The 15,133-nt window shown below is 53.5% G+C and overlaps 1 protein-coding gene across 2 annotated transcripts in view; it reads left to right on the forward strand.

Annotated features, from left to right (window-relative positions):
• Nucleotides 1–5,653: 5,653 nt before the first annotated feature.
• CTIF (cap binding complex dependent translation initiation factor) overlaps nt 5,654–15,133 on the forward strand; it is a 249,813-nt gene continuing 240,333 nt past the window's right edge. For both annotated transcript variants that reach the window (XM_037034004.1, XM_037034011.1), the window contains exon 1: nt 5,654–5,956. The gene's annotated coding sequence lies outside the window, so the exon portion shown is untranslated. The remainder of the gene's footprint in view (nt 5,957–15,133) is intronic.

Below are 15,133 nucleotides of genomic sequence, written 5' to 3' on the forward strand. Positions count from 1 at the left end.
CCTGATGTTTGGGGGTGGGGGGTGTCCTACCTGCTGGCACTGCGCCCCTGGGCACATTATGTCACTCCTCCTAGCCTTGGTTCCTTCTGTAGAAGTTCCTTCTACTGCTAGGTCCACTAAGTGATACAAAGCGCAGAAAGTGTTTTTCTTGTTGCCTGAAAAATAGTAATTGCTCAGTTAGTATAATAGCTACTGTTCTTTGAGAAAGGCATGTAGAGGCTGTGGAAGGTTCCCGAAACGGTGGTGCCATCTCCAAACAAGACTGAGGAGACAGGAACTGTGATAAGCCAGTTGGAAAGGCAGACGTCCAGGATGGAAAAGGGAGTGCGTCTTCAGGATCAGGGATCAGAATAGCCACAGATCCTCTCTCTGCACTTCCTCTCTCCCATGCTGCTCTAGGTGTGAGTCTTTGCATTACCAAGACCAGAAATGCGCTCAAGCTAGCACAGATTGAAGAGTTACTATAAGGACTATATCAGGAATCGAAGAGCACCTTGTGACTGAGAATTGGAAAGTTAGGAACTGAGACTACTCTAGATTCTTCTCCCTCTCCCTCCCATTTTTTCCCACTCACCCCTCTTCTCTGCTTATTCATTTTGCATCCGGCCCACCAAGGCCACAAGTCCCTTCTCCCTCCACCAGACTAAGGCACAATCACCAATGAGAAGAGGTCTCTCAGCCTTTTCTTGTGGATTCTTGCAAAAGAGGATCTGATTGGCTCAGTTCATCTGCTAGAGCCAGGGCCACTTAAATCCAAGTCTAGCCAATGGCCTGGTGTCCTTGATTCAAGGACACCTGGTCCAGTGAGCTTGGTTACCCCTCCCTGGCTGAGGGTGGCACAGTTTTTCTAGGGTGTAGCTGGACGATGAAACTTGTCTCTTGCAGAGATGTGGGGGTGTATCTTTGCCCAGGTCCTCATCATGGACAAGGCCATCTGTGGATGAGGTGCTCATACCCCTGAGCAGTAAGGTTTGACCTTGAACCCTAGGCACTTGAAGAATACCTAGTTCTTGACATATTTTTCTAATCCTCACCTGAGGATATTTTTTCTATTACTTTTAGAGAGAGACAGGAAGAGATAGAGAAAGAGAGAAACACTGATGCTAGAGAAAAGCATTGATTGGTTTCCTCCCCATCCATGCCCAAACAGGGGATCACATGCATCCAGACTGGAAACCATTTGCACATGGACCAGAAACCAGGGATCGGACCTGCACCTAGGTATGTGCCCCAGCTGGGAATCAAACCTGCAATCTCTCAGTTAAGGGGTGATGCTCCAACCAACTGAGCCACATCGGCCAGGGCCATTTATTATTCTTGAATCTTGCAAGACAAGATCTGTTTGTTTTCTGTTCACTCATGGACCTCAGGGCTTTGTTTAATGAATATTATAAACACTTTCTATTCTGCTGGAACTAAACAGCTTTTAAAACATACTTTTTGGCTACTTAACTTTATAGCTTCTTTTGCCAGCTGAATTGTAAACTTCTTAAAGGGAGAACTTCAGGTTGGGAAATAATTCTAGAGATTGTAGAGTCCAACCCTCCCATATGACAGGTGTGAAAACTGAGGCCCAGAGAGAGGAAATGTCGCACAACAGGGTCGGGTCAGGCAGGACCTGGAACCCAGTTTCACACACTTAGTTCTCCAGGGTGTGTGGCAATGCCTATGCATAGTGTGCTCCCCATAAACTATTTGTTGGTTCATTCCTACTTAGCTTTCGCCTTCTCAAGCTCATTGCTCTCTATCGATGTCCCTTCCTCCACCACTGACTTCAACCCTAGAGGATCACGTTCCATCTGCCTGTCAGGCGTTGGTCTTGGGACTTGTGTAGTGGAAGCTGAGATGAGACCTGGGTGAAATCTAACCTGGTTCTATCAGGGCGTTATCTCTCCCAGCTGACACCACAGCACAGCGTAGACACTAGACCAGTAACTTCCTTCCTTCTGCGGGGTCAGTGGCCACCAAACCGATGCCCGATGGACCCACTCGCTAGCGTTCACCTAAAGACACTACTTCTGCAAAGCCTCCCAGGCCAGTGTTAGGCCACTGCTGATCTCCTCCCTGTGGGACATTATAAATGGATCCCGTGTCATTTTCCTCCCAGAAGCCTTCTCTGTCCATTCCGGCCCTCTAGGAAGCAAGTTGCCTTTACACAGTGCAGCACTCCATTAGTTTCCCCGTTATCTCACGAGTGCCAGACTAGCCTAGTCAGCTCCTGAAGGCAGGGAACGTCTCCCCCAGCCCTCAGGTGGCTCCCACCAGGCCCGCAATAGTTGCGTTGGTTGATGGAGGAAAGGCTGGCAGGAGGAAGGAGAAACATTTCTTTTGACAAATATCTTAGGGAAGTATGAGTTAGGAAAAGCAACTGCTTAAAACAGAGAGAAACATTCTGGCTTTTGATTTTTAGGCTATGTGATGACAAGTTAGACAAAGCAACTCTTGGCACCTGAAATCTGCCCCAGTTAAACCAATTCCAGGGTCAGCTCGTTGACTCTGCACCCGGCAGCAGCTCTGACCTAAGCCTGCAGGTGGGAAGATCAGCTACAAAGCAGAGAGGGAGGGACATTAGATGAGGGACCAAGTAAGCCCCAGGCTTCCCACTCTGGGAGACTTGGGTCTGAAGGACTGGCAGAGCCTTCCTCTCAAAGACCCCCACTCCAGCCAGAATCCCAGTCTTGAGAGGCCATTTCAGAAAGCTCTAGATAAGAATACAAACAGGTGGGAGTTGGAGGAGAAAAGGAAAAGACTATCCTATCACACATTCGTGAAGGTATTAGGCTAAAGGAAAAGCAGAGAGCCAGGCTCTGAGGATTCAGAAAGAAGGAGGTACATTTCCATAGGAGGGGAGAAGCAGCGTGGGAGCCCAACACATGCCTTCAGTGGGGACACCTATTGGAGGCCTTGGTCATCAGGGTGGGGAGAGGAAGAGCATAACCACTGCCAGCCCGTGAGGGTTCAGAGCTGTGCCGCTGGGACCAGGTGAAGCTTCCTTGAGACAAAGCTAACCTCCACCACACGTGAAGATGAGTCCTCCTCCCCACAGCACCAGCCCTGCTGGCCTGACTCCACAGAAAGGAAAATCCAGGGATCACGCCTCTGACCCAGAAAGACCCTGGGTCAAAGAAAGGAATCCATCCTCACTAAGTATGTGCGGTGTGTCGGGTCCAGTTTAAACACATTGTCGCTGCTAGTTCTCACAAAGCCAAGAAAGGTTGTTGACTGAGCTGCCCAAGGTCACCCTTGTGGAGGGTAGGTAAATTTCCCAAGGTCACAGATCCAGGAATGTCACTTGTGGGGTGCAAACCCAGGAGTCAGGCTCTCAGTCTGTGCAGTTGCTAGGGGCCCTCTCACTTCAGGCACGCCCCAAATGGAGGTGTGCCCTCTCCCCAGACGTTTTGCATTCTGCACAAAGCTCAGCCTCTCCTCACCTCTGGGATGGATCCTGTTCTCACCTCTGGGGTGTGAGTTAAAGTAAAAGCAGAACCCCGGCCCAGACAATTCCATTCTTGTTTCCTAGCCGGTGGCATGCCTCTCAGAAATGTGCAAACCGCCTTGACAACAAAGGTAGGTAAACAGCAGTCTGCTGGGTGGATAGTCTCCAGTGCTGTTAGTATTTTGTGTTTTGTAAACCCAAGAAATACTCAGATGTTAAAGTGTGAAAATAACACACCGCTGAGCCAATGAGCAGATTCTGAGAAGCAAAGAAGGGGGAGGAGTCAGGTGTGTTTAAACATGGTCCTTTGGCCGGTGTGTGTGTTGGGGCGGGGGGAGGGGGGAGCCTGGACCTGGCACCCAGACAACTGGCTTCCAGTACCCACTCTGGCTCTTATGAATGTCTAACCGTGGGCCTGCTGCCTCCCTCTAAAAGGGAGCGGAAGACAGGCCTGCACGCCCTTAGGTACAGGAATTGAATGAGCTGCTCTACAGATGGGACTGGATTCTCTTCTGTTGTTGTTTACTAACAGCCAGGCTATTCCATGTCTCATTAATCCTCTGCAGCAACTTTACGATACAGTTGTTTCTGCTCCCCTCTGACGATAATGCAGCCTCAGAGAAGTCATGTAACACTCCTAAATTGACCTGGCTTTAAAGTGACGAAAGTGGACTGACACCCAGTGCTCTCTAACTGTAAAGTACACTGTACCATGCTGGGTTCCGCTTTGCTTTCTGTCCAAGGTTTGGCTCATGCTGAGCCTCAAGACCAGAACACAAGTTCTCCACACAAAATGAAATCCCACCCATTCTTCAAGGCCCCCTTAAGCCCTGTCTCCAGTGAGCAGCTGTCCCAGGCCCCTCCTGCCTTTAGACTCACCCTCCACCCCCACTCCCAATCAGTCTGCCCCGTCTGCCCTGCCAACTTGCTGGGACTTTCAGAATTTACTGTCTTTCCTTCTCATCTGTACTCTGTAACCTTTGTCAGATGCTTATCACTTCCTTTGCCTTTGTTAAAATACCTCCTCCAGGAAGCTTTCCCTGACCCTCTCTCATCTCCATCCACCCTCCATCCTGTTGGCTGCTCCACCTGAGAGTTCCCTGGCTCTTTCTGCATATGTCTATATGTTAAGTGTGGACGTATCCCCTATACTTGCATTGACTTTACAATCCTTAAGCTAGACGTCTAGTTTGAGGGCAGGGACTGAGGGTCCTACTTGCCTTGGCATTCCCACTCATGTCCTGTCTGCAGAAAGTGCTCACCAAATGTTCTTTGAATTAATAAGTGGATTTCTACGGCAGTGACTGCATCACACAGTTCCCCTGATGAGTTGTTATCCCCTTTCCTTGGAGGGTGTACCTACGGCGGGGGTGTCAAACTCATTTTCACAACCGGCCACATCAGCCTGGCCGTTGCCTTCAAAGGGCCAAATGTGTATAAATGTAACTGCTCCTTAACTAGGGGCAAGGAGCTCTGTGCTGCTCCGGGGTAGAAACAAGGTGCGGGGCTGGATAAAACAAGGTGGAGGGCCAGATGCGGCCCCCAGGCCTCCTGTCTGCCACCTGTGGTGTACGGTGTAGTATGTTTCTCCTGAATGCCTCTCTGTGCCAAGCTCAATCAATGCCTGGCACCTAGTAGGTACTCAGAAAACATTGGTGATTTGGTTAAGTGATTACCGGATTTTCCATTGTATTGAATTCTCCCAGCCGCCACGTTCCCCATCCCAGCCCCCAGCAAGGCCAACGGAAAATTAATTGGTTGCAAAGTGTATATCTAATTACAACATCCCGCCCCTGCCACAGAGATGTTCAAATGTTAATTATAACATATACGTCTCAATAACAGACAACAAAGCTCCCTTTTATCTGCCATTAGGACAGATTTGCACTTTAAGCGCCAAAGTCCTCATCCATAAAGCATTCCTGCCCCGAAAACCAAACGTTTCCTCGCAAGCCTGCAACGCTCTGAAGCCCTCAGTTTTCCCAAAGCAGAGGTCCGCACCCAGGGCCCCCCTGAGTCTAGGGGCGCTGGGCGCGCGTTTCGGCGTCGCTGTTCTGGGCTGTCTCAGATGCTCCGGCGGCATCCCCAGCTCGCCCGTCGCACCGGGCTCTCCAGGGCCCGCCATCCCGGGAAAGAAAGGCGAACTACATTACCCAGCAGGCTCCCCGCCGCCCTCTTTCCTTTCAAGTCTTCGCACGTGGCCGGAGGGGAGGGCGGGGCCTGGACGTCACACTCCTACATTCTCTTTCCCTGTGTCAGAGCAGGGATATATTTTTTTCCCTTCCTCTATTCCCTCCCCTCCACCCGCCCCTCCCTCCCTCGCTCCCCTCCCTCCCTCCCTCCCTCCCTTCCTTCTTGGCTGGGTTTGTGCGCTGGGGCGCCCGAACCCCTCCGCAGCCGGGACGCGCGGAACTCGCAGCAGGAGTCGGCTCTCCCGAGCCTCCTCCCTCCCTTCCCCTTCCCTGCCCCCTTCCCCCACCCCCGACGCGGACTCGGAGCTGCGGCCGGAGGAACCCCGAGGTGAGCATCCCCCTGTCCGCCCCCTCTCTTTTAGTCACCTTAGCTTGCCGCTCGATTCGGGGACCCGGGAGGAGGACTGCGTCCTTATAGGCAAATCCGGGAAAAACCACCCCAAACAATTAGCCCCTTGCTCCTCCCTGCGCCAGGGGCAGCCTGGCGTCCGCGCTCATCCTTGTCCCCCCTTCTCTGTCGAGGACCGCACTCCACGATCTCTCCACTCCCGAGGTTTGCCCCTTCCCTGCCGGGTGCCCCGCCCCGTGGGGAGCCGAGCCTTGGAGCTCCGGCGGGGAGGGGGTACCGAGGGGCGAACGGCTGGCGCCCGGCAGGCGTTGGAGCCGCGCAGTGTGGCTGCTGACATGTGCCGGGTTCCGACCCGCGGGGAGGAAGAGAGCGAGCGTGATTCCTCTCCCTTTTGTTTTAAAGCCCGCATTTGCTGCAGCGAGCAGTTGGTTTAGTAGCAGCCAAACTTGCAGCTGTTCCGATCGCGCCCCGCCGAGGCAGGAGCACGGCTCCGGGGGGCCGCTCCCGGCCGGAGGCTGCTGCCCTCGCGGCTGCGGGAGGTACCCCGAAAGAGTGTCTGCACGCCGCCCCTCCCTCCTCTGGTGACGGATTGTGTCTGTGGCAGCGGTCGTGTTTGGGTGTGTGCGCGCCCGACCCCGCGGGCACGGGGATGGCTGTCGTCTAGACAGTAGTCGGTATGTACCCTCCCTCTGGCCCCGGAGAGCCCGCGGGCCGCGGGGGCACGAAGGATGGGAGCAGAGGAGAACACCGAGTCGGTGGATCCACTGAGGTTAAGGCTTTGGATATTCCCCACAGTGGCGATTCCACTGGCTTTGTGAAAATTATTATTACTGTCGCCGCGGTGTTATTGGGCCTGAGGAATAGGTCCGCCCGGCGGAGTGGGGGTTAAGTTGACAGGCTCTGAAAAACCTCGCTCTCGGTGGCGAGTGACTCCAGTGGTCACGGGGTGGGCTCCGGCTCGGATTTTTCTAGACGAAGAGCAGGTGACTTGTTCTGGACGCCCGTCTCGGGGGAGGGTTGGCAGGGGGCGGTGGCTCGGCGTGCTGCCCGAGGGCCGGTGTGGGAGGTGTCCCAGGGACCTAGTATGTCTGTCTTTTGGCGTTAAAAGACAAGCAGGGGTCCATCTGGGTGGCGTTGGCTGTTTGCTTTCGTGGAGTTTGCGGAGCTGGGGTTGGGGGCAGCCGTGAGCAGGATGGGGGTGCGGTGTGTAAACGGGAGGAGGGATGGCTGGCAGCGCGGTGTGCGTCCCCACCCCCCGGGAGTGAGGCGTTGCCTCCCCCGCCCAGCTATTTGTGTGTGTACACACTGCTCCAGCGTGAGTGTGGGGCGGGGACCGCAGACTGCAGCGTAGTGGGGATGCGCGAGGACCCTGATCTCTGTGGAGATAGGTCCCGCCAGCCCCCTTGTGGTCCCAGTTGGACTCGTAGTACTGTGTCCGCTGGCGCGCGTGCACGTGCGCGCGACCCGGTTACTTGGAGGTAAGGGTGGTGGGTGTTTGGTGTAGACCCTGGGGTTCCTGTGCACTAGGTTTGCAAGGGAGTACCCGGCTGGTTTTATAGCTGGAGACCCGGCGTCTCTAACGCCCTCAGATCCGGCAGACTGGCCGACTACTAGGCGGCGCGAGGGAGTGGGGGCTGGTCTAGCTGGAGAAGCCTCCAACTCGCGCTTGTCGACCACCCCGATACGCTCGGGTTGATCTTTGCACCGAGGTGCTCTTGTGGGTGCGCCTGTCCACGCTCGCCACGGCTACCTTTACAGAATCTGGCGGAAATCAGCGTGCTCTGCGCCCCCCACTCAATTCTTCGTCCAGGAGGCTGTGCGGGCCAGAGGCTGGTCTGCGGTCCCAGCCCGGGCCCAGCCCCTTGCTGCCGCACTGGCCGCTGCCGCCCTCGCCGCTGCTGCCGCCGGATGCCCGGGCGCATGCCTTTGCTGACCCCACCCGCTCGGTCTGAGAGCCCGGGGAATTATCTCCCGGGCTAGGTTCCGAGTGCTCAGGAAGGAAGCCGCTGGAGCTGCCAGGTTCTCGATCGGCTGGCGGCTCTGGCGGGCGAAAGTGACACGGCTCGAGCGCCGCTGCCGCGGAGCTAGAAGAGTGAGGAAGGTGCCGCCCAGCCGGCGGGAGAGGCCGCAGGCTGTCCAGCCCCCTGCCCTCCGGCCCAGCGTCAGCCTGTGCAGAAAACCTCAGGAATCCCAATGTGAGCATGCTCGGACCTCGAGAGGAAATTGCCTGGCTTTCAAGAAAACTCAGTTACAGGAGAACAGAATGCACCCAACAAACCTGAGAAAATTCTAGCCCCTTGCAGGATGCACTCAGGTTGCCTGAGGAAACTCCCTTTAAATGTTAGAAACTGGATTCCATTTGCACACAGATCACCTCATCTGCTGTGTCAAGTGTGTGTCCTGGATTGGGCTCGCTTGGAGGCAGTAATTTTGTGCCGCATTCTGGGGCACAGTGTCATCGGTGATTAACAGATCCCTAGTATAGTAATAAGGTTTGTATGACTTTGCAGGGCAATGCCCCCCATCCCTCGTATCATTGCATTTATTCAGGGGGTCCTTTGAAGTAGGAGGTATTAACCCCATTTTACAGATAAGCATATTGAGGTCCCCGAAGTGCCATGACTCTCAGTGGGAGAAGGGCTACTTTCCCCTCTTTGCAATTTCTCTTCTCAGCCTATGGCTTTTAGTTGAAATAGTGGCCACTTTCCCCGCCTAGAGTAGGTCTTGGTATACCAGGAAGTACTGAACCTGAGAAAGGGGGTACAGTGGTGCTGCTAATTACTCTTTGTCAAAACACTTTTGATTTGCTACCAGTCCTAACAACAGTAGCCACTAAAGAATAAGGAGTCTGTGTTGCTGTAATTACCACTCATCTGAAAATACGCTATCAGTTTGGGTGTATCCAGTGTATTCCAGAATCATGCCTATGTGTACTAACTCCATATGGTGCACATGTTTATGTCACACGTGCCTGTGTTCATTTAGGTGTGTTAGCGGAGTTCTTATAGGATCCCAGGGTTATTCTGTAGTTCGGAACTGTCAGACTTAGAATGTAGACCCCCGAGACACCGTCTCAGGTTATACTCCCCATCCCCTCCAGCTCCAGGGATGGGGAAGCCCCCGCAAAGAGCAAAGAGCTCCTACGTGCATGTGTGTGTTTCTCAGAGTTCATGTTCATGAGGGATCTCAGACACAGCCTGAAGAAAGATGATTAGGTTCTGCCAGCTAATCAATCATTCATTCCCAAATACGTATTGGACACCTACCTGTTTGTATAGCTTGAAATGTATACAAAGAAAATTTAATACATGGCCCCGACTGCCAAAAACATATTCTGACTATGGAGATAAATGTTTAAGTCCAACAAATGTTTATCGAGCACCCACCTTAAGCGAGATACACGACTTTGTTTGGGGCACACAAAGATAATATAGCAGAAACAGTTAAGTTATAATGCAACAAAACAGATGATTCAGACCCCGTAGGAGGGAACAACTCATAAGTATTTTAGAACGCTCACCCTGGGACTTCATCGCTTTCACATAGGTTGGTTGCAAGGGACTCAAAAATGCCCGTTCTATTCTAGAGCAAATGCAGAAGCAAGTAACAGAGGAAGACAAGCCTAATGTCCCTTGTTTTCCTGGAGTTCAGACGGTTTGGAACCTCCCAGGTGGGTCCAGAGGTTCTGTGTGCCCTGCTGTAGAAGTTAAGCAGCTGGTGGGAAGTGACCCTGAAGCCACCCAACAGCTTACTTTGCTGAGCGATGAGGAGCTCACAGGTTGTTCTCCGTGGTCCTGGCCCTGCACTGCTGGGCTGTGCTGGGCTGCAGTAGGCTGCTGTCTCAGAGATAGGCCGTGGCTTTGTCCAGTGTCTCACGCAAGCTCTGCCTGAGCTTAGCATCTGTCTCCCAGGTCTGTGTCGGTGGTTTAGCATGGGTCTGCTTTTTATCTAGTCATTCCCAAGCTCACTTCTAGGGCCCNGAGGAGCTCACAGGTTGTTCTCCGTGGTCCTGGCCCTGCACTGCTGGGCTGTGCTGGGCTGCAGTAGGCTGCTGTCTCAGAGATAGGCCGTGGCTTTGGCCAGTGTCTCACGCAAGCTCTGCCTGAGCTTAGCATCTGTCTCCCAGGTCTGTGTCGGTGGTTTAGCATGGGTCTGCTTTTTATCTAGTCATTCCCAAGCTCACTTCTAGGGCCCTGGCACTGTCCTATATGTAATTCCTTCTGAGTTGCAGGGTCCACTGCCTTTGTTTTAAAGGTTCTGTTGTTTGCGGTTCAGATCCCGAGGAAGGCGGTGGTTAGGATGGAGAGAGAATCCTGGGCCCACACAGGGAACAGGAGGCACAGACAGACGGGCAAATTGCAGTTTTGGGGAATTCTCCAAACACGATGGTATTTCTGTGTAGCTTGCCCAGCAATGTGGCAGCCCCTTTCGATGTTCTTTTGGGCGGATCCTCTACCTCTAGGTCTCACTGCTGACTTGCGGCCACCTGTGCTCAGCGGCTCACATGCAGGCTTCTCTCCCAGCTCATCCTGCACACTGTTTAATTTAGAGTCATGCCATGATGGTGGCCTCCTCCCCGACTACCACCACGCTGACTATCAGCATCTGCTTCTTGTTTCTGGATTTAACCCAGGCCAGAGCTGCGGTTCAGAACAGGGTGGGAACACATCCATCCTCAGATCCCAGGCACCCCGAGCTGGGAAGGCCTTGTTGATGAGCAGATCTCCATATGAGGACCCCGAGGCCCAGAGGGACGAAATGACTTAATGCAAGGTGGCTGGGAGTCCCTGGCAGAGTGGGACAAGAAATCTTGGGTTTTGATGCCTCGTCCAGTCTTTCTCTACACCATGGTACTTTGGGGGGGAAAGTGGGGTTCTTACTCCCCAAAGAGTGTTTAGAATTCTGTATCTTATCTCACTTCTAGAAAGGCTCTGGAATTCACCTTGTAGTGTTGAGACTGCTTTCCTTGGAGACTGGCCTGGCCTCGCCTGCCCTATCTTTTCATCTTTCCAGGAATCTTTTCATCTTTCATCATCCAGGAATCTGGGAGGGGCGGGGGGCCTTGGGGCCTTCTAGCACTCTGAAATTTGGCCTTTTGCTTTTCCTTCCCATGGCAAGGTCCTCAGACTTCCCGAGAGTGTTTGCAAAGCAGTTGTGTGTGTGCATTTTTCTAGGAAGAAGACTCCTGGGTTTTGTTTGATTCTCACCCGACTCATCTGAGGACAGAAACTACCAGTGCTGGGGGGTCATGGAGCTGGGTAGGGGGTTGGTTGGTGTTGGAGACTCTGGTAATACCCGGCACTTGGTTTGGCTTTATGCTTTGCAAAGCGTTTCACACGACTGGTCTCATCTGCTTTTTGTAATAGTCCTGTGAGGTTGTTGTCATTGTTCCCGTTTTGCAGATGAGGAAACTGAATGAGCTTCAGTAGTTAGTGACCCTCCAAAGCCACAAGTAAGCAGTAGAGCAGGGATCTGAACCCTGGTCTTCAGACTTCAACTCCACTGCCCAGGGCAGAGGGGGGTTCACTGTGTCACATCACCCGTATAGTTTTGTGAGTGGAGGGCCTCTGACTTCTGTATGTCCACTGCTGTGTCATAGCCAGCCGTGAGTCCACAGCCAAATGCTAGTTCACTCAGGGGTGGGTCGGATGAGGGATGGGAGGCAGTCACCATGGCAGTGGTCTGGGGCCAGTTTGGGATGACTTCCTGGAAGAGGTGAGTTTGGGAATAGGTCTGGCTGGTGGCCGTCCTGGAGAAGGTTTTCATCTGGGGCCATGGCATTGTGGGTGTTTGCACTGGAAGTGGAATAGACTAAGAAGGTTCAGTGGATCATCTTATAGTTAGAAGGAGCTTCTTAATAGTATTTTGGCTCTGTTTCTGTGCCTTATTCTGTGCTAGAACCTGGGGCTACCATGGTAAACAGGTACAGCCCTTCCCCATCCCCCTCCCCGTTCAAGGAGCCCAGTGTCTTGCCAGAGAGACACACTTAAACAATCAACTTCAGTGTGGTGTGGTGACTGCAAGTGGTTAAATTCTGTATGTGCAGTAACGGCAGCAGTAGAGCGAGTTCCCAGGGCCTTAGAGCAGCATGCACAGGGGCACCTGTTCTAGCCTCATGATCAGGGAGGGCTTCCTAAGGGAGATAACACAGGAGCTGCATCTGAGTGGATGAAAGAGAATGGACCAGGAGAGGGTCGAGGAGAAGGGCATTCATGGGTAGAAACGGTAAGTGCAAAGGTGTGGAGGCTGAGGCTGTCTGGCCACGGGAAGGGACGGGAGCAGTGAGGTCGAGGACAAGGGCAGAGAGGCAGGCAAGGCTCCGATCTGAGGAGTGATGAGCCTGGCTGAGGACCTTGGCTTTCAGCCTGCAGGCAGAGCATGGAGGCCTGGGCTCAATGCAGGGTGGAGGCATGCGCCCTGGGGCAGAAGGGAACGTGACTGGGAGCTGGGCAGCTGCAGGGCCGATGAGGAGGTGGCAGACTGGTAGGGCATCCAGGTCACAGGGGCTGAGGCCTGCAACCAGGGCAATGTGAATGGGGGTGGAGGAAGGTTATATATTAAAATTTTTTTGAGAGTAAGTCTGTAGTGATTGCTTAGCTATGGGGGATGAGGGAGGAGACCCAATGACTTCCGTGTTTCTGGCCCCACTGACCTGGTGGATGGCAGCCCTTACCCAGCTGTGACCTTCTGATTCTTGGAGCAGGTCAGCTCGGGTTGAGGTGGCAAGGAGGATTGTGAGGAGTTCAATGTTAGATGCATTGAACTAGAATTGCTGTTGTTCTTATAGACAACACTATGCACAGGTAGACACCCGAGGAAGCGCTGTGGGCAGCAGCCCCGGGCATGGGACTGGGGGCAGGTCTGCTGCTGAGGGACCCTGGTGGGGATCTCGTACACAATAAGAGGAGACCTCTTCCTCCCATTGTCAGAAAATCCTTTGTCACGCCTCATGCCTCTGTCATCAGGGAAGCCAGGCGGGGATGCTGTGTCATGCTGGAGGCCCAGCTGGCAGAATCTAGTGACAGCCAAGAGTGAGCTTCAGCTGGAAGCAGGAGAGTGAGTTAGGGGACGGGCCTGCTCATTTTTCACATCCACGGCGAGCAGGGTGCTGTCCCAGGCCCTGGGGTCATGAGCACAGGGCAGGGAAGGTGTGGAGCAGGTAGTCCAGCTGGGGGACAGGGCATGAACATGTGAGGCCACTAGAAAGCTGTAACAGCCTGGGCACAGAGTAGACTTCATATTAAATAGTAGAATGGGTACTCCTCTTCCAGCCCTACTGCGTTTTTATAGCACTGATGTACTTGGGGCAGAGCTCCAGTCTTTTCCACTTTGAATCCTTGGGGCCTAAGATAGTGCCTGGCACATAGTAGGTGTTCAGGCTATGCCTATGGATCTTCAGGGGTGTGGCAAGTCAGTTGTTTGGGGTGGAAGGTCAGACAGGGAAGGCTCCCAGGAACAAGTCCAAAGAGGGGATCCCAACACCAATTTAGAGTATTTTTAGTACCACAGTGGAGTAAAATCTTGAAAACCTTCCAACTACCAAGTACCTAGAAACGCCGTATAAAATACAACTAGCATCCATTCAAAGAAGAGCTGGACCCAAGATGTAAGGAAAAACCAGGGGACTCGAAAGTGAGTGTGGATAGGAAGCTTGTGCATAGGCCAGGCCGGTGCTGGGGATGGGGGTTGTGAGGGGTGGTTACAGGTCTCAGAACCCAGGGGGGTCGGGTCCTCATAGCATCTGCCAGGGGCGAGCCTGGGAGTTGGGACGGAGCGCTCTGCCTGGAACGGGCCCCTGCCAGGGTTTGCATGCTTGGAGAACGGACAGACTAGACATCAGCCCACTGCTGGTGCGTAAGAGCGGGGTGCAGGGAGGGAGACCGTCAGTCTTGGTCTGGGTTTAGGGCGAAGAAAAATGTTCCCTGGGAACTCGAAAGCTCGGGCCTGCTCTGCTTTTGGATGTCATCCCGAGATTCCCCCAAGAGGAGGAATCAGCATATGAAGCCTCTGGAAACCAGGGCCCTCCAGCCTGCCGTCTCCAGGTTCTCAGGGGTGCCGGGGAGAGTTGTGGGCATTCCACCCTTCACTAACTTGGGTCTCAGCCTTGGAGAGATTCGGGACCTGGGTAGCCTGAGCGAGGAGGAGGAGGAGGAGAGAGAGGCCTCATTCAGAACCTTTAAGAGGGGTCTTCTGGACAACTGCCTGCTGTGGGGGGCATGTGCAGGGCTGTGCAAGGTGCTGTTCCTGCCCCCGGGGCTTTATCTCTTAGCGGAAGCCAGCAGACAAGCCATCCAGGAAGGCCAGACTGCTGTCCCCTGCTGTCTACTCAGGCCAGGTATGAGCTGAGGCTTCTGTCCAGGCTCCCCCTAAGGGTGCCCTATGCAGGTTCCATCTGCTGCTCATGCCCCAGACTAAGCATCCTGCTGGTTCCCTGAAGTCCAGAGTCTGAGTTCCTAGAATTTCAAACTGGGGAGACATAGTAGAGGTCACCTCACCAATCCCCCCTGTGTGGCAGTCCTGACTGTATCAGCAGTTGCTCAGATGCTTCCCACGGCTGGGAGTGTCCTGGCTATGAGGCAGCGCCTTCTCTTACCACAGGGCCTTGTGGCTGGGAAGGTCAGTCCTCTGTGAGCCTCAGCCAGCATCCAGCTAGTCCCACTCCCCCCCATCACCCCTTGGCTTCGGATGGAAGGGCCTTAATTTGTCCAGCTGAGATTCTCTGACAGTCCAGCCAACTTCGTCCTAACTTACTTAGCACAGAATGTGTTGTTTTGTTATGTTTTGAATTCTTACCTGAGGATATACTTATTGATTTCAGAGGGAGAGGAAGGGGGTGGGGGAGAGAGAGAGAGAGAGAAAGAGAAACACTGATGTGAGAAACATCCATCGATTGCCTCCTATATGTGCCCCGAATGGGGATCGAACCCACAACTTAGGTATTTTGCCCTGACAGGGAATTGAACCTGCAACCTTTTGGTGCATGGGATGATGCTCCAACCAACTGAGCCACCAGCCAGGGCCAGAAGGAGCTTTTGAAGATGGCATGCCAGTTTAGCTGAGCTGGCTGCATAGATGCAGTCTGTGCTGTCAAAGTTCCGAGAAGCTTTGGTTGGGTGCTTTTCTGATTGCTGTGAGAGAAGCAACAGCCCACACTGC

This window comes from Sturnira hondurensis, unplaced genomic scaffold, assembly GCF_014824575.4.
Source record: "Sturnira hondurensis isolate 20B ecotype Veracruz unplaced genomic scaffold, ASM1482457v3 Scaffold0001872, whole genome shotgun sequence".
Taxonomy (NCBI): domain Eukaryota; kingdom Metazoa; phylum Chordata; class Mammalia; order Chiroptera; family Phyllostomidae; genus Sturnira; species Sturnira hondurensis.